Genomic DNA, 24,908 nt, shown 5'->3' with positions numbered 1-24,908 from the left:
TGCCCAAGTCCAGATGGCTTCACAGCTGAATTCTACCAAAAATTTAGAGAAGAGCTAACACCTATCCTACTCAAACTCTTCCACAAAATTGCAGAGGAAGGTAAACTTCCAAAGGCATTCTATGAGACCACCATCACCCTAATACCAAAACTTGACAAAGATGCCACAGAACAAGAAAACTACAGGCCAATATCACTGATGAACATAGATGCAAAAATCCTTAACAAAATTCTAGCAATCAAAATCCAACAACACATTAAAAAGATCATACATCATGACCAAGTGGGCTTTATCCCAGGGATGCAAGTATTCTTCAATATCCACAAATCAATCAATGAAATGCACCACATTAACAAATTGAAAAATAAAAACCATATGATTATCTCAATAGATGCAGAGAAAGCCTTTGACAAAATTCAACATTCATTTATGATAAAAACTCTCCAGAAAGCAGGAATAGAGGAAAATACCTCAGCATAATAAAAGCTGTATGTGACAAACCAACCACAAACATTATCCTCAATGGTGAAAAATTGAAAGCATTTCCCTTAAAGTCAGGAACAAGACAAGGGCGCCCACTTTCATCACTACTATTCAACATAGTTTTGGAAGTTTTGGACACAGCAATCAGAGCAGAAAAAGAAATAAAAGGAATCCAAACTGGAAAAGAAGAAGTAAAACTCTGTTTGCAGATGACTTGATCCTCTACATAGAAAACCCTAAGAACTCCACCAGAAAATTACTAGAGCTAATCAAAGAATATAGTAAAGTTGCAGGACATAAAATCAACACACAGAAATCCCTTGCATTCCTATAAACTAATAATGAGAAAATAGAGAATTTAAGGAAACAATTCCATTCACCATTGCAACGAAAAGAATAAAATACTTAGGAATATATCTACCTAAACAAACAAAAGACCTATATATAGAAAACTATAAAACACTGGTGAAAGAAATCAAAGAGGACACAAATAGATGGAGAAATATACCATGTTCATGGATTGGAAGAATCAATATAGTGAAAATGAGTATACTACCCAAAGCAAACTGTAGATTCAATACAATTCCTATCAAGCCACCAACGGTATTTTTCACAGAGCTAGAACAAATAATTTCACAATTTGTATGGAAATACAAAAACCTCAAATAGCCAAAGCAATATTGACAAAGAAAAATGGAACTAGAAGAATCAACTTGCTTGACTTCAGGCTCTACAACAAAGCCATAGTCATCAAAAGAGTATGGTACTGGCACAAAGACAGAAATATAGATCAATAGAACAAAATAGAAAGCCCAGAGATAAATCCATGCACCTATGGACACCTTATCTTTAACAAAGGAGGCAATAATATACAAAGGAGAAAAGACAATCTCTTTAACAAGTGGTGTTGGGAAAACTGGTCAACCACTTGTAAAAGAATGACACTAGAACGCTTTCTAATACCATACACAAAAATAAACTCAAAATGGATTAAAGATCTAAACGTAAGACCAGAAACTATAAAACTCCTAGAGGAGAACACAGGCAAAACACACTCTGACATAAATTACAGCAGGACCCTCTATTACCCACCTCCCAGAATATTGGAAATAAAAGCAAAAATAAACAAATGAGACCTAATTAAAATTAAAACCTTCTGCACAAAAAAGGAAACCATAAGCAAGGTGAAAAGACAGCCTTCAGAATGAGAGAAAATAATAGCAAATGAAGCAACTGACAAACAACTAATCTCAAAAATACACAAGCAACTCCTACAACTCAATTCCAGAAAAACAAACGACCCAATCAAAAAATGGGCCAAAGATTTAAACAGACATTTCTCCAAAGACATACAGATGTCTAGCAAACACATGAAAAGATGTTCAACATCACTCATTTTCAGAGAAACGCAAATCAAAACCACAATGAGGTGCCAATTCACGCCAGTCAGAATGGCTACGATCCAAAAGTCTACAAGCAATAAATGATGGAGAGGGTGTGGAGAAAAGGGAACCCTCTTACACTGTTGGTGGGAATGCAAACTAGTACAGCCACTATGGAGAACAGTGTGGAGATTCCTTAAAAAACTGGAAATAGAACTGCCATATGACCCAGCAACCCCACTGCTGGGCATACACACCCAGGAAACCAGAATTGAAAGAAACATGTGTACCCCAATGTTCATCGCAGCACTGTTTATAATAGCCAGGACATGGAAGCAACCTAGATGTCCATCAGCAGACAAATGGATAGGCTGTGGTACATACACACAATGGAGTATTACTCAGCCATTGAAAAGAATACGTTTGAATCAGTTCTAAGGTGGTGGATGAAATTGGAGCCTATTATACAGAGTGAAGTAAGCCAGAAAGACAAACACCAATACAGTATACTAACACATATATATGGACTTTAGAAAGATGGTAATGAGAACCCTGTATGCGAGACAGCAAAAAAGACACTGATATATAGAACAGTCTTTTGGACTCTGTGGGAGAGGGCAAGGGTGGGATGATTTGGAAGAATGGCATTGAAATATGTATATCATATGTGAAATGAATTGCCAGTCCAGGTTCGATGCATGATACAGGATGCTCAGGCCTGGTGCACTGGGATGACCCACAGGGATGGTATGGAGAGGGAGGTGGGAGGGGGGTTCAGGATGGGGAACACGTGTATACTCATTACAGATTCATGTTGATGTATGGCAAAACCAATACAATTTTTTAAAGTAATTAGCCTTCAATTAAAATAAATAAATTTATATTTAAAAAACCCCACCAAACCAAATCAAAGAGGAGGAGATAGGGAGTCTACCTGAAAAAGAATTCAGAATAATTACAGTAAAGATGATCAAAAATCTTGAAAACAAAACAGATTTACAGATAAGTAGACTAGACACAAGTATTGAGAAGATGCAATAAATATTTAATAAGGACCTAGAAGAAATAAAGAAGAGTCAATCAATAATGAACAATGCAATAACTGAGATTAAAGATTAAACTCTGGAGGGAACCAACAGTAGAATAACTGAGGCAGAAGATAGGATAAGTGAGGTGGAAAATAGAATGGTGGAAATAATGAACAAGAGAGGAAAAAAGAATTAAAAGAAATGAGGACAACCTCAGAGACCTCTGGGACAATGTTAAGGGCCCCAACATTTGAATCATAGGTGTCCCAGAGGAAGAAGACACAAAGAAAATGCATGAGAAATTACTTGAGGAGATAACAGTCAAAAACTTTCCTAAAATGGGGGAGGAAATAGTGGTGCAAATCCAAGAAAACCAGAAAAACCCAAACAGGACAAATCCTTAGGTGAAACACCCAAAGACACATATTAAACAAACTAACAAAGCTCACACACAAAGAGCAAAACTTAAAAGCAGCAAGGAAAAAGCAACAAATAACACACAAGGGTATCCCTTCAAGGATAGCAGGTTATCTTTCAAAGAAATTATTTAGGCCAGAAGACAATGGCACAACCAAGATTAATTTAACCACCAACCCATCTCATTCAGATATGAAGGAGAAATCCAAAATTTTACAAAGAAGCAAAAGCTGAGAGAACTCAGCACCACTAAACCAGCTCTTCAACAAATGCTAATGGATCTTCTCTAGACAAGAAACACAGAAAAGTTTTATAAAAATAAACCCAAAATAACAAAGTAAATGGTAACAGGATCATGCTTATCAATAATCACCTTAAATGTAAATGGGTTAAATGCTCCAACCAAAAGACAAACACAGGCTGAATGGATACAAAAACAAGAACCTTATATATGCTGTCTACAAGAGACCCACCTCAAAACAAGGTACACATACAGACTGAATGTGAATGGAAAGAGGTATTTCATGCAAATGAGAACCAAAAGAAAGCAGGAGCAGCAATACTTATATCAGATAAAATACACTTTGAAATGAAGACCATGGTAAAAGAAAAAGAAGGAAACTACATAATGATAAAAGGATGAATCCAAGAAGATAAAACAATTATAAATATAAATGTACTTGACACAGGAGAACCACAATATGTAAGACAAATGCTAAGAAGAATGAAAGGGGAAATTAACAGCAACTCATAATAGTGAGGGGCTTTAATACCCCACTCACACCTATGGATATATCAAGCAGCCAGAAAATTAGCAAGGAACACAAGCTTTAAATGATACAATGGACCAGTTAGATCTAATTGATATCTATAGGGCATTTCACCCAAAAAAAAAATATTTTCAACTGTTTCTAAAGTGCACACAGAACATTCTCCAGGACTAATCACATCCTGGGCCATAATTCTAGCCCTGGTAAATATTTAAAAATTGAAATCATTTCAAGCATCTTTTCTGATCACAAACTGGTAAGATTAGATGTCAACTACAGGGGAAAAGAAACTGTTAAAAAACACAAACATATACAGGCTAAACAACATGCTTCTGAATAACCAACAGATCACTGTAAAAATAAAAATATGAGTAGAAACAAGTGAAAATGAAAACATGACAACCCAAAACCTATGGGAGTCAGTAAAGCAGTGCTAAGAGGGAGGTTCATAGCAATACAAACCTATCTCAATCAACAGGAGAAACATCAAATAAACAACCTAACTTTACATCTACAGTATCTAAAAGAACAAGAATAACCCCAATGTTAATAGAAGGAAGGAAATAATAAAAATTGAAACAGAAATAAATGAAAGAGAAACAAACTAGACTAAAGCAAAAATCAACAAAATTAAAAGCTGCTTCTTTGAGAAGATAAATAAAATAGACAAACCATTAGCCAGACTCATCAAGAAACAAAGGGAGAAAAATCAAATCAATAAAATTAGAAATGAAAACGGAGAAACCACAACAGACAACACAGAAATACAAAGGATCATAAGAGACTATTATCAGAAAATATATGCCAATAAAATGGACAACTTGGAGGAAATGGACAAATTCTTAGAAAATATAACCTACCAAAACTGAACCAGGAAGAAATAGAAAATTTTACAGACCCATCTCAGGCACAGAAATTGAAACTGTACTCAAAATTCTTCCAAGAAACAAAATCCAGGATCAGATGGCCTCAAGGTGAATTCTACCAAAAATTTAGAGAAGAGTTAACATCTATCCTACTCAAACTCTTCCAGAAAATTGCAGAGGAAAGTAAACTGCCAAACTCATTCTATGAGGCCACCATCACCCTAAAACCAAAACCAGACAAAGATGCCACAAAACAAGAAAACTATAGGCCAATATCAGTGATGAACATAGATGCAAAAATTCTCAACAAAATTCTAGCAAACTAAATCCAACAACATATTTAAAGGATCATACGTCATGACCAAGTGGGCTTTACCCCAGGAATGCAAGGATTCTTCAATATTTGCAAATCAATCAATACAATACACAATTTTTACAAATTGAAAGATTACAAGCCAAATGATTATCTCAATAGATGCAGAGAAAGCCTTTGACAAGATACAACAGTGACTTATGATCAAAACTCTGCAGAAAGCAGGAATAGAAGAAACATACCTCAATGTAATAAAAGCCATATACGACAAACCCACAGCAAACATTATCCTCAATGGAAAAAAAACAGAAAGCATTTCCTCTAAATATCAGGAACAAGACAAGGGTGCCTAGTCTCACCACTACTATTCAACAGTTTTGGAAGTCCAAACCATAGCCATCAGAGAAGAAAAATAAATAAAAGAATCCCAACTGGAATGGAAATAGTAAAACTCTGTTTGCGGATGACATGATCCTCTACATAGAAAACCCAAAAGACAACACCAGAAAACTACTACCAGCTATAATCCCACTAGCAAAGTTGTGGGGTATAAAATTAATACAGATAAATCTCTTGCATTACTATACACTAAAAATGAGAAAATAAAAAGAGAAATTAAGAAAACAATCCCATTCCCATTCCAACGAAAAAAATACTTGGGAATAAGTTTACCTAAAGAAATGAAAGACCTACATATAGAAAACTAAAAAAAAAAAAAAAAAAACTGCTGAAAGAACTCAAAGATGACACAAAGAGATGAAGAAATATATGATGTTGGTGGATTGGAAGAATCAATACAGTGAAAATGAGTATATTACCCAAAGTAATCCACAGATTTAATGCAAGTTACCAATGGTATTATTCACAGAACTAGAACAAATAATTTCACAATTTGTATGGAAAAGCAAAAAAAACTCGAATTGCCAAAGCAATCTTGAGAAAGAAGAATGGAACTGGAGGAATCAACCTGCCTGATTTCAGACTAACAAAGCTACAGTCACCAAGACGGTATGGCACTGGCACAAGGACAAAAATATAGATCAGTGGAATAAAATAGAAAGCTCAGAGATAAACGCAAACACCTACAGACACCTTATCTTTGACAAAGGAGGCAAAAATATACAATGCAGAAAAAACACTCTTTAACAAGTGGTGCTGGGAAAACTTGTCAACCACCTGATAAAACATGAAACTAGAACATTTTGTTACACCATACACAAAAATATACTCAAAATGTATTAAAGATCTAAATGTAAGACCAGAAACTATAAAACGATTAGAGGAAAACATAGGCAGAACACTCTCTGACATACGTCACAGAAAGATCCTCCCATGACCCACCTCCCAGAGTAATGTAAATAAATGAAAAAATAAACAAATGGGACCAAACTAAATGTAAAAACTTTTGTACAACGAGGGAAACTATAAGCAAGGTGAAAAGGCAGCCTTCAGAATGGGAGAAAATGATAGCAAATGAAACAACTGACAAAGAATTAATCTCAAAAATATACAAGCAGCTCATGCAGCTCAATTCCAGAAAAATAAATGACCCAATAAAAAAAGGGACCAAAGAACAGACATTTCTAAACAGACATTTCTCCAAAGACATACAGATGGCTAACAAACATGTGAAAAGATGTTCAGCATCACTCATGATAAGAGAAATGCAAATCAAAACCACAATGAGGTACCATCTCATGCTGGTCAGAATCACTGCCATCAGAAAATCTACAGACAATAAATACTGGAGAGGGTGTGGTAAAAAGGGAACCCTCTTACACTGTTGGTGGGAATGCAAACTAGTATAGCCACTATGGAGAACAATATGGAGACACCTTAAAAAACTGGAAATAGAACTCCCATACAACCTAGCAATCCCACTGCTGGACATGTACACCAAGGAAACCAGAACTGAAAGAGACATGTGCATCCCACTGTTCATTGCAATACTGTTTACAATAGCTAGGACATGGAAGCTGGAGTAGGAAATGGCAACCCACTCCAGTACTCTTGCCTGGAAAATCCCATGGACAGAGGAGTCCAGTAGGCTACAGTCCATGGGGTTGTGAAAAGTTGGATAAGACTGAGTGACTTCACTTTCACTTTTCACTCTCTTGCACTGGAGAAGGAAATGGCAACCCACTCCAGTATTCTTGCCTGGAGAATCCCAAGGACAGAGGAGTGTGGTGGGCTGCTGTCTATGGGATCACACAGGGTCAGACATGACTGAAGCGACTTAGCAGCAGCAGGACATGGAAGCAACCTAGATGTCTATCAGCAGACGAATGGTTAAGAAAGTGGTGGTACATATACACAATGGAATATTACTCAGCTATTACAAAGAATGTATGTGAATCAGTTCTCATGAGGTGGATGAAACTGGAGCCTATTATACAGAATTAAGTAAGTCAGAAAGAGAAATACCAATACAGTATATTAACACATATATATGGAATTTAGAAAGATGGTAACAATGACCCTATATGCAAGACAGCAAAAGAGACACAGATGTAAAGAACAGACTTTTGGACTCTGTGGGAGAAGGAGGGTGGCATGATCTGAGAGCATAGCTTTGAAACATGTGTATTACCATATGTAAAATAGATGACAGTGCAAGTTTGATGCATGAAGCAGGGCACTCAAAGCTGGTGCTCTGGGACAACCCAGAGGGCTGGGATGGAAAGGGAGGAGGGTTCAGGATGGGGGAACACATGTACAGTCGTGGCTGATTCATGTAGATGTATGGCAAAAACTACCACAATATTGTAAAGTAATTAGCCTCCAATTAAAATAAATACATTTATTTAAAAACAATAAAAGGCAAGTGGCTTACACACACACAAAAAAAGAAACAGATCCACACTTGACTGGCTTTTGTTTCTCACAGTGAAGTCCTCTGTAACCCCAGTTGCTTTATTCTTCCTAGATATACAGTTCACAGAATCACACACATGCTTTAGTATAAATTAACATAACTAAGAATAGAAGAACATTAAGGGCTTTTTTATACAGATGCAAAAAATCTTCAACAAAATAATAGCAAACTGAATCCAACAATATATAAATGGATCATATACCATAATCATCTTGGAGTTATTCCAAGGTCACAAAGATGGTTCAACACTCACAAATCAATAATGTGATACATCACAATGACAAAAGGAAGGATGAAAATCAAATCACATGATCATCTCAACAGACACAGAAATAGGAGTTGATAAAATTCAACATATGTTCATCAAAAAAGAAAACTCTCATCAAAGTGAGTACAGAGGGATTCTATCTCAACATAATAAATACCATTTATGACAAACCCACAGCCAATATAATACTCGAAGCCTTCCTGCTAAATTCAGTAACAAGACAAGCATGCCCATTCTCACCACTTCTCTAACATAGTATTGGAAGTCCTAGCCACAAAAGTCAGACAAGAAAAATAATAAAAATTATCAAAATCAGAAGGGAAGTGAAAAAATTCACAGTCTGCAGATGATATGATACATTATAAAAAATATTCTAAAGTCTCCACCCAAAAAACTATCCAAATAAATGATTTTAGCAAGTTTTCAACATATAAGATTCATATACAGAAACATGTGACAATTCTATGCACTAATAATGAAATATTAGGAAGAAAAATCATGAAAACAATTCCACTTGAAGTTGCATCAAAAAGAATAAAATACCAAGGAATGAACTGAACCAAGAAAGTGAAAGATCTGTACTCTGAAAACTATAAAATACTGATGAAAAAAATTGAAGATGATACAAAGAAATGCAAATATATCCCATACTGTTGGTCTGGGAGAATTAATCTTTTATAAAATATCCATACTACCAAAAGCAATCTAGAGATTTAATACAATCCCTATTAAAATACCCATGACATTTTTCACAGAGTAGATCAAACGTCCTAAAATTAATATGGAACCACACAAAACACCAAACTGCCAAAGCAATCTTAAGAAAAAAGTACAAAGCTGGAGATAAAAACCTCTCAGACTTCAGACTATAATACAAAGCTACAGTATCAAAGCGGTGTGGTATTGGCACAAAAACAGACATAGATCAATGAATGGTACAGAATAGAGATACCACAAATAAACCTATGCACCCACGATCAACTAATCTATGAAAAAGGAGTCAAGAATATTCAATGGAGATAAGACAGACTTTTCAACAAGTGGTGCTGGGAAAACTGGACACCCACATATAAAACAATGAGATTAAAACATTCCATCATACCATATATAAAAATAAACTCAAAATGGTTTAAAAGACTTAAATGTAAGAGCAAATACCATAAAACTCCTAGAAGAAACATAGGCAGAATATTCTTTGACATAAATCACAGCAGTATTTTCTTGGATCAGTCTTCTAAGGCAAAAGAAATAAAAGCAAAAATAAGTAAATGGCAGCTTGCTCCTTAAAAGCTTTTGCACAGCAAAGGAAACCACTGATAAAAAGAAAACTCTACCTACAGAATTGCAGAAAATACTTGCAAATGATAAGACTACTAAGGGGTTAATATCCAAAATATGCAAACAGTTCATAGAACTTAACATGAAAAAGCCAATAAAAAATGGGCAGAAGACTTGAATAGACATTTTTGCAAGGAAGCACATGGTCAGGAGGTGCATGAAAAGATGTTCAACATTGCTGATTGTTAGAGAAATGCAAAAATAAAAGCAACAATGAGATATCACCTTACATCTGTGAGAATGGCTATCATCAAAGTGTACACAATTACAAACATTGGAGAGGATGTGAAGAAAAGGGAATCTTTGTACACTGTCGGTGAGAATTTAAATTGGTGCAGCCACTGTGGAAAACAGTACGAAGGGGTCTCAAAAAACTAAAAATAGAACAACCATATCACAAAGCAACTCCATATTGAATGCATATCCAAAGATACTAATTAAAAAAGATACATGCACCCCAATGTTCATAACAGAACTATTTACAATAGTGAAGATATGGAACCCACCTCCCATATTACTCAGCCATGAAAAAGAATAAAATTCTGTCATTTGAAGCAAAGTGGGAAATAAGTTGAATACAAATATTGTATGATGTAACTTTTATATGGAATCTAAAATATAATACCAGTTAATGTATATGCAAAACAGAAACATGGTAACATTAAGAATTACAAAAGAATTAAAATATGAACCAAATTTTTGAAATTTACTTTTCACTTGACATGCCTCTGCATAAAAATAATTTTATTGATATAAATGATGTAAGTTCTCACATAAATTTTTGTGCTAGATAACTGTAATATTTCAGCTTAATGTGAAGATAAACTTATGCTGCTGCTAAGTCGCTTCAGTCGTGTCCAACTCTGTGCGACCCCATAGACGGCAGCCCACCAGGCTTCCCCGTCCCTGGGATTCTCCAGGCAAGAACACTGGAGTGGGCTGCCATATCCTTCTCCAATGCATCAAAGTGAAAGTGAAAATGAAGTCGCTCAGTCATGTCCGACCCTCAGCGACCCCATGGACTGCAGCCTTCCAGGCTCCTCTGTCCATGGGATTTTCCAGGCAAGAGTACTGGAGTGGAGTATGCACTGTGACTATTTTTATGGATGAGAATTAAAACTTTATTAAGTTTAAAAAGTAAAGTATAAACAAGACATTATAATTCTGTAATGATGAAATATGATTTTAATCTATATAGTACCTTAAACATTTTACTTAACAAAACAGAATATGCTACACCATCTTTCATAATCCCTAAGTAAAGAAAATACTGCAATAAAGCAAAGCTTCACAATCACTAATCATCTTTAGAAGAGTTTCTGTAATTAAAAAATGCTAAGAGCAGCCAATCTTCTCTAAAGTGCTCCTTGGTGCATTGCTAATAAAGACATCTGATAAAAGACAACTTTGGATCTTTCCTCACTCTTAAATCAGTAAATATTTTTTCAATATCTATTAATGTGAACAGCTAGTAATAGAGGCAGGCATAGCCCTTGCTCTCAAATGTCAAATTTATTTTAAATGTAACAAACTATAATTAATAATAAAATTAATTTAATTAATGACATTTAACTTCTCCTTTCACTGCATCTACTGGCTTCCCTGGTGGCTCAGATGGTAAAGCGTCTGTCTACAATGCAGGAGACCCAGGTTTGAGCCCTGGGTTGGGAAGATCCCCTGGAGAAGGAAATGGCAACCCACTCCAGGACTACTGCCTGGAAAATCCCATGGACAGAGGAACCTGGTAGACTACAGTCCATGGGGTCGCAAAGAGTCGGACACGACTGAAAGACTTCACTTTCACTTTCTTTCACTTTCATTGTATCTGCTATTCTATAATCCATTCTCTTCAGTCAGTATTAGCTCCTTCCAATAGAAGAATATAAATCACATCTGTTAGGCAGTGTGGTTTATTTACTAGTGTGGTTGCCTCATGTCATTATTTTAGAATGATTGTTTCCAATAATTATATATTAATTAATTTTATTAAGTCCAATTCACAATTATTAAAAATTAATTAATACATTAATTCCAACAGTCATACAAGGAAGACACTAAATAAGAAATGGAAATTTTTCTGAGAATGTGTTTATTAAAACATAATGCTATGAACCTTTAAACACAGATTCAGGTTCAAATCTTTAATATTGAAGGATCTTCTGTAAAATATTACAAAATAAATGTTTTTATATATTAATACTTTGTGAAATCTGGGCAGCTGAGCCGTTAAAGATCAAATATGATCTGCAGAGCTAAGATGTTTCAAAACACCTTACCTTCTATCCACAGATGAACTTCAATAGGAGAAGATGTCACAGCTGGATATCGTCGGAAAAAACAACTTGTTTGTGCCACGTATCAGAATGGATAAATAGAGAAAGTCTTCTGACAGTTAATGTTTAAGGCTTAGATATTCTGAGTAGCTAAGGATGAAATAACAGAATTTAATCAGATTCAGGCCTTATCTATTTATACAGACTGCATTACATTAGCATACACTGTTAGGTATGGGAGTTTAGGGTAAAATTTGTTGTTGGGGTAATATAGTCCACCATTAAACAATTATGCTACTATTTACTGAGTGCCTCTTTAGTAAAATACAAAACTCAAATATAAATCTGAATGAAATACCAATATATGCTACAATGTGAAAAAATCCTGAAAACATGCTAAGTGAAAGAAGCCAGACAGATAAGGTTGCATAGTGTGTGATTCCATTTAGTTGAAATATCCAGAACAGATAAATCCACAAACACAGAATAATTAGTGGTTTCCAGGAGTTATAGGGAGGCAGGGAACGCTATGCTATGCTATGCTATGCTAAGTCACTTCAGTCATGTCCGACTCTGTGTAACCCCATAAACGGAAGCCCACCAGGCTCCCCCGTCCCTGGGATTCTCCAGGCAAGAACAGTGGAGTGGGTTGCCATTTCCTTCTCCAATGCATGAAAGTGAAAAGTGAAAGTGAAGTCGCTCAGTCGTGTCCGACTCTTAGCGACCCCATGGATTGCAGCCTAACAGGCTCCTCTGTCCATGGGATTTTCCAAGCAAGAGTACTGGAGTGGGGTGCCATTGCCTTCTCCGAGGGAGGCAGGGAATAGTGATTGTTTAATAGGTACAGGGTTCCATTTTGGGATAATGAAAATGTTTTGGAAATAGAAAGTGATGGTTGCACAACACAGTGAATATACTAAATATCTCTGAATTGTAGACTTTAAAATAGTTAATTTTATGTCATATGAGTTTTATCTTAATAAAATAAAAATTTAAAAAAAAACTACAAATATAAATCTGACACAACTTCTGTCCTAGAGGAATTCTGAATCTATTAAGATCAAAAGTACATCAACAGCACTGGTAACTAGCTTAAGACATGTACCATACAGACCAGAGCTAAAGAGTTAACACTTAAAGAAACAGATTCTTGGAGGAGGTGGCATCTGAGTCAAGGCAAAGAAGACTAGAAAGAAAAGAACCTTAAGGGAAGAATAGTATGTTGATGTATGGCAAAACCAATACAATATTGTAAAGTAAAAAAATAATAATTTAAAAAATATGAAGAAATAAATCACACAAAAAAAGAGAAGAATAGTAATATTTGCTCTATCTACATCAGGAGTGCATTGTGAGATCCATGGAAAGAAAAATGAGAACACTTTCTAAAATGTAAGACATTCATTACAGAAATGTGAATCATTATTAGCACCGGTAATTTTGAAGCTTAAAGTTGTTGTAGTTTTCAGTGTTCCTACCTGTATTACTCAGCTCTTCAAACCCACAATAGGGAAGATACAAAGGATATACTAATGACATTTATAAAGTAATATTGTGATAATGCAGATGCTCTTTGAATCAACTCTACCCCTTCCATTTACTGTCTTTAAACTTTATAACTGTGTATGTAGAAATGCTCTAACTTGAGTCATTGATGTTAACATTAAACAAATGATCTGAAATCATAGCCAGAGCACTCTGGAAAAATACTTCAACATAGGTCTCACTTTCCGAGCCTAAATAAGTATGACCAAATTAAACGAGTGGTACTGCCATGTTTTTTTTTTTTTCCTGGCCCTCCACTGAGCCAATTAACTCATGTCCTGCCTTATACAGCCACTTCTTTATCTACTAGAGAATATTTTGTTTACCTTAATCTTGTTTGTCAAGAAACCTGGGTTTGAATATCTTTTAAACTGCAGATATGACAAGGGGCTGGCATGCTTTCTAGAGCAGCCATGTCCAAAAGAACTTTCTGCAATGTTGGAATATTCTACATCTGAACTATTCAATACATATGGCCACATATGTCTGTTAAGCATGTGAAGGGGACTTGAAAACACAATTTTAAATTCTGATTAATTTTACCTGACTGAAATTTTAATAGTCACATGTGGCTAGTGGTACTGGACTGGACAACAGAGTTCTAGAAACTATAGTCAATTATTAGGGTCATGGTCGCTGCCATACATCAATATAAATCAGTCATAATTTTTATATATATTATATATATATATATGAAATTATATTATATATATATGAAATTATATTATATATATATGAAATTATATTATATATATATATGAAATTATATATATATATATATATATATATAGGCTTCCCAGTAGTTCAGCGGTAAAGAATCTGCCTGCAGTGCAGGAGATACAGGAGATGCAGGTTCAATCCCTGGGTCAGGAAGATCCCTGGAGAAGGGCATGGCAATCCATTCCAGGATTCTTGCCTGGAGAATCCCATGGACAGAGGAGCCTGGCAGGATACAGTCCCTAGGGTCGTAAAGAACTGGAGATGACTAAAGCGACTGAGAGTGTGCACGCACACACACACACACACACACACACACACATATATATATACCCCTTCCCTCTTGAGCCTCCCTCCCCCACCCCACCCCCTCAATCCATCTCTCTAGGTCATCACATAGCGCCAGTCAGGGCTCCCTGTTATATAGCAGCTTTGCACTAGTTATCTATTTTACACGTTAGTTTTTATATGTCAATGCTACTTTCTACCACCACAACATTGTAAAGCAATGATGTTCTAATTAAAAAGGAAAATATTAGGGTTATATATCTGGTAGACATTCTCAGATTAAAAATGAGGGTTGTTAGAGGAATAGGAAGATCTGAAAAAATCCTAATGCTTACTGTCAGATTATCTGTAGCTTTAAAATGGATGAAGAAACTGGCAATGAGGCTACCAGCACTGGCAAGCTGCTGGTCCTTCTCTGATTTCCCCCTCACCTGAGGTGTGAGGTTAAGTGAGGCTGCACAGAGGTAGGGGGGTGGATAAAAGAAAGGACTTTTGGTAGTCTCCAGTGGTGAACTAACCTCCAATAGCTTTCAGTTACTCTGAAAAAAATAAAATATAGTTAGCATAAGAGAAACCCTTAGTGAAGTTCTAGCATCGAGCAGAGAGTCTGTTAAAATAAAGAGGGAAAATGTTTATATCATTCGAGCACAATCAACAAATGGGTAATATGGGGTTACTATGTGCCAGGCACAGCGAATTTCATTAATTAAAAGATGTGGTTTGCTTACTATGATTGTGTAATATTACTTAAAATCCTTCAAGGAAAGCAAGTTTTGGTGTGCAATGGCTTTCTTATTATTATTATTATTTTTTTTTTTGCTATTTAACATTACTCCTTGAAATCTACCTAAATGGCTTTTCTCTTTTTGTTCTCTTTGTTTTGGTCTTTCCAGTTTCTACTGCTTTCTTCATTTAACTCCAGATAAGTGTTACCTGTTTTGCACTCTTGCATCTCCACGTGGCTGTTTATGCAAAATATTCACCAAGAGTTTTCATCTCAGCTTTAAAAAAAAAAAGGAAACAAAACTGTCAAAATAATTTAAAAACTGTGATCAAATTTCCCTTCTCAAGATCTCAAAGTGCATTCTTATTATGAGTATTGACTAGCTTTGAATATTAGTTTATTTCCAAGTACATTCTTTTATGTAGAAAGGTTTGGGTCTACAGTCTATGTAGGAAGATAAACTAGAAGTTCAACTTGAATGGCCCTAATTACTAGCGTTTTAATTAAGCTTAATGTATTTTAAATGTACAACTATAGACATTCTATTATCCATATCCAAGACAATAAGGTGTTAAAATTTTAAACAAACAAAATATTCTAAAGGATATAATCAGCTGATCTGGGCAGGGTGGATTTCTTTATCCATAAGAAAACAATATAAATAATGCAGAGAGGGATTATTATGTTCTTATCCTACAGGAAGAATAATTGACTCAGGGAACTAAAAAAAAAAAAAAAATACAGTTGATATCTAATCATAAGGTTGGAATTCGACGGTTAGAACAGCCGTCACAGAGTTCGACAAGGCAGCAGCGCGCGTTTGCTAACAGCTAAAATTCTGTGGTAAATTTTCCTCATGTCGAGCTGAAGTTAGCCTACTCTAAATTCGCGCCCCCACACCCCCATTTTCCTCCTTGTTCTGCCTCAGGCTGTCCCTGTGAAGGAAATCTCTGGAGACTCTCACCTCAGAGAGACTCCTCCAATCTATGGTCCTGTCCCACCAAGTTGTCAGTTAGCCAAACTAACTGTCCCCTCACTCCCTTTTTCCGTCCTCGGTTTTTCTTAGGACACTTTCCCTGCCTGTCCTCACCCAAAAGTCTCCCACTAGTCTGTCAGGACCTCCATCTGCAATGCGAAGCTTCGAGCAGAGCTGCGAGACTGAGGCAGCCTGACCACCTGAGGCCAAGGGACCAAGGGCCTCTCGGTTACTCTGACTCTCCCCGTTCCTCTGCCCTGGCAATCCGGTGGGCCTCCTCCCCTCCACAACTACCCGCGTTTTGTTAGACCATATCGCCTTACAGGGCTTTCAAATGGATGCTCCTCAGAATGGTAAACGCCTCCCGCTACAGCCGCACCCGAGGGTTACAGCAAGCCGCCTTCCTACTTGCCTCTTCCCCTACCCTCTCCGGCCAGACGCCGCGAGGGCAGGATTCCCTCAGCTACCAACAGGGCGGTTGGGTAGGGGAAGGACAGGTCCCCGTTGCGCTGCGCCCAGCACAAGGGTCACCGCGGCCCTCAGCGCCCAGCGCATCCCAAGGAACCGCCGGCTGCGGGTGACGTAACTCTGCCCCGACCTGGCGCGCGGGGGTGGGGTTAGCGGTGGGGGCGGGGGAAGTGAGCGGAGAGGAGGCGGGGGGAGTGTTGGGGGGCCGGCCGTTGGCTGCGGAGGTGGTCTTCGCCTTTTACCCGCACTTAATAGCTGTTGAAAAAGTTTGTTTTCCCTGCAATGCTGTACAAATATCTGTGCGTGTACTTTAAGGGGTCTAAAAGAAGATTAATCACAGAGACGCGCGCGCGCGCGCGCACACACACACACACACACACACACACACACACACACACACACACAATCAAGGTGAGCAAGAATTCAAAGCAACAAGAAAACTAATCTGGAAGCAACAGGTGGTCAGATTTCTCAGTGAAATGAACGGTCGAAGGAATGCTGAACCAATGCGAAACACCCCTCTCTAGCGTTAATGGGAAATCCACTTTTTTTTTTTTCTTTCTTTAAGCTTTTAGACCTAGAAACTGAGGCCTCGAGTTGAAGGCGTGGGGGCGGGGATGGGGGACGGCTACAACTAGGATCTCTAGTAGCCTTACACTCTCCGGATTAGTTCAAGCAGCTTCCATTTTGAAGTGCTATGGATTTAGATAATATGCTGGTTTAAAGTGGACCCTTGCTAGTACTCAGTGTTCAAAATTAAACTTAGAATATTTTGTTTCTTTTGAACACAAATTGTCACCGGAACACTGAATCCCTTGACCTTGTAAATTTATGGATCCTGTTTTAAACAAAGCTGAAATTCTCTCATGCTATTAATCCTCAATATGATACCTGAGTATTTCTTTTCCTTCACCAAGTGCTCTTGAAGCTGTGCGGCCTTACATGGTACCGTAATAGGCAAACATATTTATGTTTAAACTCCTTTATCAAAGCAAACGTCTAAAAGCTGTAGTGAGCTAACCCAAAATTTCTATTAATAGCCCTATTCACCGGAAAACATTTCTTAGGTATTCCATATCACCAAAGGAAGTCATCTGGTCCACAAAATAGAATATTTAAATACTGAATGTAGCTAGAATGAGCCTAAAAAAAATAATTTTACCTAATTCCCTCATTTACTGATGAGAAAATGGAGACCCAGATAGAAAAGAGTTGTTTCAAGTCACACAACAGTTTAGTGGAAGAACTAGAAAAAGAATCCAAACATCTGAACCTCAGTGCAGTGCTCCATCCACCAAACCCCAAACATACTGGAATTAAATGATATCTCAAGCAAATGGTGAAAGTTTGGAAAGATGTCACATGTATCTGTCTCCTGGGATCTAGACACAAGAAGAGATGATAAAAACCAAAAAGAAACAACCAAAAAAAAAAAAAAAATTCCAAACATTAATGATGTGAAAGGAAAGCAGAATATAGTGAGTGGGAAGAGGTGGAAGCAAATAGAAAACTGTGTTTTACAAGTGTGAACATATATGAATCACTTCTGACCAGATGAAATTATTACAATCCGTTAGTAAGCAGGAAGATTCTGGCTCCCAACCACTTTTACAAAAATAGATGTTTCCCACTTTAATCATCTATCTCAATGGGGCTTCCCTCCTGTTTCCTCAACCTCTGAATCTTATATGTATCTGCTATATAAACTTAAGTAATCATTATTATTATTATTGCTACTACTGACATAATTTCTGGATTCCTGCAGCTCAAAACTGTCTTTTCAGCAGTTGAACATGTCATTCAAAAGTGTGTATTCACAGAAGCTAGATTAGAGCTGGCACATTCAAATTGTGGGATTTTACTTTTTGTTGTTTAATTAGCAGGATATAGTTCTGTGAAGCTGGGATATAACACTTCATTTGCTGTTATTCTCCATGGTTTCAGCTTCATACAAATTAATCTGATAGACTGACCCCTGCTAATTTGTTAATAATTGTTGACAAACTCCCTTGTAAGATACTTGTAATTTAGCAGTAGCTTTGTGTACTGAATGACAATCTGAGAAACCTGTCAAAATTTAATGACTCCTGAATCCCCTTTTGTTTGCCCATTAAAATTATATATATGACACACATATGTAATGTATTAAATATTCATATGTTTATAAGTATGCTGCTGCTGCTGCTGCTGCTAAGTCACTTCAGTCGTGTCTGACTCTGTGTGACCCCAGAGACAGCAGCCCACCAGGCTCCCCCGTCCCTGGGATTCTCCAGGCAAGAACACTGGAGTGGGTTGCCATTTCCTTCTCCAATGCATGAAAGTGAAAAGTGAAAGTGAAGTCGCTCAGCCGTGTCCGACTCTTTGCCACCTCATGGACTGCAGCCTACCAGGCTCCTCTGCCCATGGTATTTTCCAAGCAAGAGTACTGGAGTGGGGTGCCATTGCCTTCTCCAGTTTATAAGTATATATACACATAAATATTTATGTGTATGTATAATAAAGACAACTAAGAATAAGAAACACAGTAGTAAGGTTTATGAATATCACATCACAGATTTCAAAGGACTTTGACATGTATTTTCTAATTTCTTTCAGCAAATGATGTGCTATTTACCAGAAAGCAAAACCAAATTATTATGAGCCATTGCTACATTTTGTTAACACAGCCAGTTAGATTTTTGACTTGATAATAACTGAGCTAAAACTCAGGAGGGGATATGTATGTAACAAGTACCTTACAAATAATCTCCCGCATCTGCATAATGCCATGTGAGCTGCAAAGCATCTCTATGTATATTACATTATTTGAGCCCCACAGCAACACTTTTAAAATGATTGAGAGGAGAGACTTTTATATCCATCAGACGATGAGAAAACTGAAGCTCAGGGGTTTAAATTATTTACCCAATGCATCATTGCCAGATAAGTAAAACTGCTGATACTTAAACCCGAATTGTCTGACTCCTGTCTCAGTGTTCTGTTACCCCAGAGATTGAGGAACAATTAATTGTATATCACAAACACAGGATTTGACTTTCTGGACAAAAAAACTATTCTAGCTCCAATCGTATCTCTCAAAATATTCTTTCCCTGTCCTCTCACTCCTATTCTTCTTCTTACACTTTCTGACAAATATAAACTTTTATGCACTTCCTTGATGATACTCTTTACTTCTTGTAATTAAACTATTATTCAATGCAAATGATCCCCAAATCCTCATTTACAGGCATATCCATCTTTACACACATTGTTATCAACTGATATAAGTTGTCAAAACCAACCAACTTGTTCAGAATGGCTCTGCAGTTCTTCATGCAAAAACAAGAACACTCTGTTTATTACATATATATATATATATATGAAGTTTTATATATATATAATTATAGAAAATTCTGTGTATATATGAATTTACAGAACCTTCCATAATTAAAAAGAGATCTGCTAACAGAAGTCTAGCTGAGTGAATTGGTATTAGAGTGGAATAGCCCAGGCATATTGAGGAAGCCAAAGGAGAAAAAAGATTCAAAATGATGGTGTTTATTTTCAAACAGATAAAGGCATTGGACTTACTGATAAGAGGTCATTGATGAACTCGGAGTGGTTGAAGTCCAAATTTCAATTACTATTAATAAATATTATAACAACCACAATTATTGAGCATTTACTCCATGACAGAAATTGCACTCTAGTTTACTTAATTTCTAAGGTAAAAAATACTCATTATAACATAAATACAAAAGGGGCACACATTGTAGGCGTAAAACTCAATGAATTCTCCCAAACTGCACCCTCTTTTACTTTATAAGCACGTCAAGATCAAGAAACAGAACATTACCTACACTAAGCACCTTTTAAAATAAAGTATTTCATTTTTTCAACAACTCAGTGAAATGGTTATTTCTTTTTTTCTATATGATGAATCTTGCTCAGAGATGTAAACATGTTCATGATTACCCATCCTAGAAATTTCAGAGAGGAGTTTAAAATATTTCTCTCAATCTGCAAAGTTCATGCCACACATTGACCTTTAAAAAGTTAAACAGTGATATAAAAACTAAATATAAGACTGAAATCTGAGAAAAGATTTGAGACATTTGAGAGAAGAGATGATCCTTGGGGATAGTTGAAGACTAAGGGGAAGGAGCTGGTGGAAAGGAAAGACCAAAGATACAAGAAAGAAAAAAGTTAGGTTGCTGAAAGAGATTGGGCAGTAAAAGGCTAACCAAGAAAAAAAGGAACACATCCTTTTAAACAGAAGGATAAGCAGATGAACCTATAGGGAAATACTGAGGTGGAATGGAGATTTTAGAATGAAGCAAATCCATCTATATTGAGAATGAGAAGCACTATGTTAGCTTGAGTTCTAAGTATCATTTCAGGGGAAAAAAAAAAAAAACATGCTTTATTTAAAGTGAGGTGGAAAAAAGAGAATAATCAACTGACATTTATTGAATGCTTAAAATACTCTGGGTATTCTTCTAAGTAATTTACATTATTTTGGCTTATCCAGTCTAATAAACAACCCTGCAATATAGGAACTAATGATCTCCCCATTTTACAGATCAAGAAACTGAGTTAGGTATCCGGCTTAAGTTAACATAAATAAACTAATAATTTGTCGATTCAGGATTTGAACCCAAGCCATCTGGTTCCAGATTCCTTGCACATAGACAGATGTGGAAGTGTTTGTTCACAAGAGAATGAGTGTCAAGACACTCAATAGGTGAGAGAGATGGGCAAATAGGGCAGGAGGAGAGGTATAGGGATAGGTAGAATTTAATTAAATGGTATTGAAAACATGGAAGAGAGAAGATCATGCCTTTATGTGAAAATTCTGATGTATTGGAAAGAATGGCTTCATAGTCAGACACTGAGACCTGAATTGATGTCTCAGCATGGCACTTACTAGATGTGTACTAGTAAGTATAGAGAATGTGTAAATTATCCTAGTAAGAACCATTCTGCAGAAGGTCTATTGAAATTAAGAGCATTAATTTGAGCTATATCTCCCACTTTACCACCTCAACACCCTTAGTTTTTAAACTCTCTGCCAGAATTTGCAATATATATGTAGGCAGTGAGAATCTCTGTACATAGTGTTTTATGAGGGATGTAAAAAAATACACATAGTCACTCAAATTCCCCAGTAGCCTGTCATAGTGGGTAACATTTTCATTCCTTCCTTTGGGTTTAAAGCCCAAATCTGAAGGTTCTGAAAATGACAGAATAAATCTCATTTGTATTCATTAACAACTTACTGGTGGTTTATCAATTCCCTAGCCGAAAGATTGAGGAAGAGGACATTGAAGTTTTAGTATGATAAGTGGATAAGGGGAAAAGATGTCAGGAAAAGATACAGAACTTCAGATGCTACAGAGACAGAAAGGTGGGTAGTTGAGCTTAAAACAGACTTGTCTTACTTCACAGTTTGGCCAAATGGCTAGTCCTGTGCCTTAGCTTTGCAATCTATCAGGTTTTTCTCTGCCAAATCTCAGCACAATTTCTTCAGAAGAGAAGCTTAGTGTTTGCTCAGGCTTCTTTCCCAAGTAAACCTGTTCTACACTCAGACAAATTAAATAGATTTCCTCCTCAACAAATATACTGCAAAAAATTAAAGGGAGAGTGGCTAATGACAAAATAGCAAATCCCCCAAATATCTGGAATGTAGTACACAGAGTTTTACTGAAAAGTTACTGTATTTTGTCAGTCTAAATCCTGCCAAAATATTCCATCTATTTGTAAAGAAAGTTCCCAAGTTTTTAATGACTCCATGTCATAAGAAAATAATATATTCATCACAGCAAAAGTAGGTACACATAAGAGAAAGCTGGTTGCATTCTCCATATTCCTTATTCACCAAGAAAATACCTTCATATATGAGTTGGCCAAGAAGTTCATTGGGTTGTACAAACTTTTTGGCTAACCCGATATAGTAACTTCAAACAGCATAAGTGTGTTTGACACACACACAGTGAATCCCTTTTAGAATTTCAAAGGCCAATGAAAATGTTAGCCAAAGGCTAACAATGTGACTTCACCTGTTTATTGACTATATAAAATAGTGATTTGTCTCTTCATATAAGTAATGCTTAAAAAAGCATTGACAAAGTGCACTGATTCTGAATGGACAGATTTAAGATCATTTGTTGTGCTATTATTTTTTCTAGATGAGTTATAAATGGAGAAGAGATTTGACTGTGCTGATTTAGACTGAATTCTAAATAACTGCATTATCTTGGGGAAAAACAGTAGGGTCCTTATATACACTCGCCTCTGGAACTGATAAATGAATCTTCTCAAGCCTCATATGATCTAAGTTATTTCTATGATCTAAGTTTCTTAGTTTTTCTCTTCATCTAGAAATCTATATTTCTTAATATTGTCTTGAGCAAGTCATTTAAATTTCTGAGCCTCAATTTGTTTCATCAGCACAACAGGGCCAATAGTAACTCAGAGTGCTGCTTGAGGATCAAATGAGATAACTTATGAAAAATGTTTTGTACAGTAAATGTAAGGTAAACTATTATTTCATAAATAGTATATAAATAACAGATAAGACGTTTTGTTCTTTAAAACTGGTTTCCCATTCTTGGTTAACAACATTAAAAGGGGGAAAATAAAATCTCAACTTTTGTGTCAACAAAACAAGCAAGGCAGCATGGCCTCTAATACCTTTTCTATCTCTACAAAGAGGTAACTGAACGGGGACATTTATAAATGAGTGCTCAACACTGAATCTTCCCTCTCATACAAGCCCCTAATGAGCCTCATTAGGGAAAAAAGGCAAAATCACAGATAACAGCAGATTGCTCATCATGGTCTAGTTTTTATATTGATCACCCAGTCTATGCTTTTTCCAATTATTTAACATTTCACAGTAGCAGTAGTTGGCAAAAAAAAAAAAAAAAAAAAAAAATCCTGACCTTCTTAGAGGCCCTGACAATTTAACCGGCTATAGTGTGGCAATAAGACTCACTCAAATTATAATGCCATTTCAATTTTATATTGAAAAAAAAATATGTAGTGGAGGAAGGTGTAAAAAGGCTGCTGCTGCTGCTGCTAAGTCACTTCAGTCATGTCCGACTCTATGTGACCCCATAGACGGCAGCCCACCAGGCTCTCCCGTCCCTGGGATTCTCCAGGCAAGAACACTGGAGTGGGTTGCCATTTCCTTCTCCAATGCATTAACGTGAAAAATGAAAGTGAAGTCTCAGTCGTGTCCGACTTGTAGCAACCCCATGGACTGCAGCCTACCAGGCTCCTCCATCCATGGGATTTTCCAGGCAAGAGTACTGGAGTGGGGTGCCATTGCCTTCTCCGGTAGAAAGGCTAGAAATGAGCATAGTGGCTGAGAACTCACATCACCTGTTTAGTCATGACTATGCTGTTGGTACAAGATCCTCATAAGTATCATGCCTGAGTTCATGCCAAGGGCATGGCTGACATAAAGGCTAGGACTCTGACACATGATTTCAAGCATTTCAGGCCAATTTTGGACTGGAATAGTAGATATCTCATTTTGTCTGTCTATTTTGATAGTAAGAAAAGCATGGTGAAAAAGCTAAAGAAAATTATCTATGCCTGGAATTGTGCTCAGTCTGCACTCCCACCCTTCTCTCTCCCCATCTCTCTCCATATCTGTCTCCATCTCTCTCTTAAAGGTATTAAGTTACTACTGAACCTCATTCTGCTACTGAGTCAAATCTATATTTTTGGCTTCAGTTATTATATATATATGTGTGTGTGTGTGTGTGTGTGTGTGTGTGTGTGTGTGTGATATACATATGCAATGTGTCCCTGTACCAGGTTTTAGAATTCTAAAATTTTATTGCCTACTGTGGAAGATCAAAGAAATAGGGGTTTTGAGAAAACAGAGCTGAGAGCTTCTGAGCAACAAACATAAAAGGATATAATATTCTTATATTTTCCATTGTGTCCACAATTTAAATCACTGTTTAAAAATGTTACACAAACTGAAGAGTTCATATGCTGTAGGAACATAAAGCAAGTAGCTGGTTTAATGAAAAGAAAAATATTGAAAGTGAGCCACAAGAGGCCTGATGATTGGAATGCTAAGATCCAATAACATTACTAGTATCTCTGCTTCCTCATGAACTCTTCCTCATTTATGAGCCAGTTTGAAATCAAAGAATTAAATTTTAAGGAAAAATGTTTAT

General features: G+C 36.5%; 1 protein-coding gene across 5 annotated transcripts in view; it reads right to left on the bottom strand.

Moving 5' to 3' along the window:
* Positions 1-16,835, bottom strand: part of LOC113887278 — a 463,883-nt gene extending 447,048 nt beyond the window's left edge. For all 5 annotated transcript variants that reach the window (XM_027534327.1, XM_027534322.1, XM_027534325.1 and 2 more), the window contains exons 1-4: positions 16,587-16,835; positions 15,497-15,564; positions 14,899-15,102; positions 12,017-12,163 (exon numbers count right to left, since the gene is read on the bottom strand). The gene's annotated coding sequence lies outside the window, so the exon portion shown is untranslated. The remainder of the gene's footprint in view (positions 1-12,016; positions 12,164-14,898; positions 15,103-15,496; positions 15,565-16,586) is intronic.
* Between the last annotated feature and the right edge of the window lie 8,073 nt (positions 16,836-24,908).

This window comes from Bos indicus x Bos taurus, chromosome X (assembly GCF_003369695.1).
Source record: "Bos indicus x Bos taurus breed Angus x Brahman F1 hybrid chromosome X, Bos_hybrid_MaternalHap_v2.0, whole genome shotgun sequence".
Taxonomy (NCBI): domain Eukaryota; kingdom Metazoa; phylum Chordata; class Mammalia; order Artiodactyla; family Bovidae; genus Bos; species Bos indicus x Bos taurus.
This window is presented reverse-complemented; position numbering and strand designations above follow the sequence as displayed.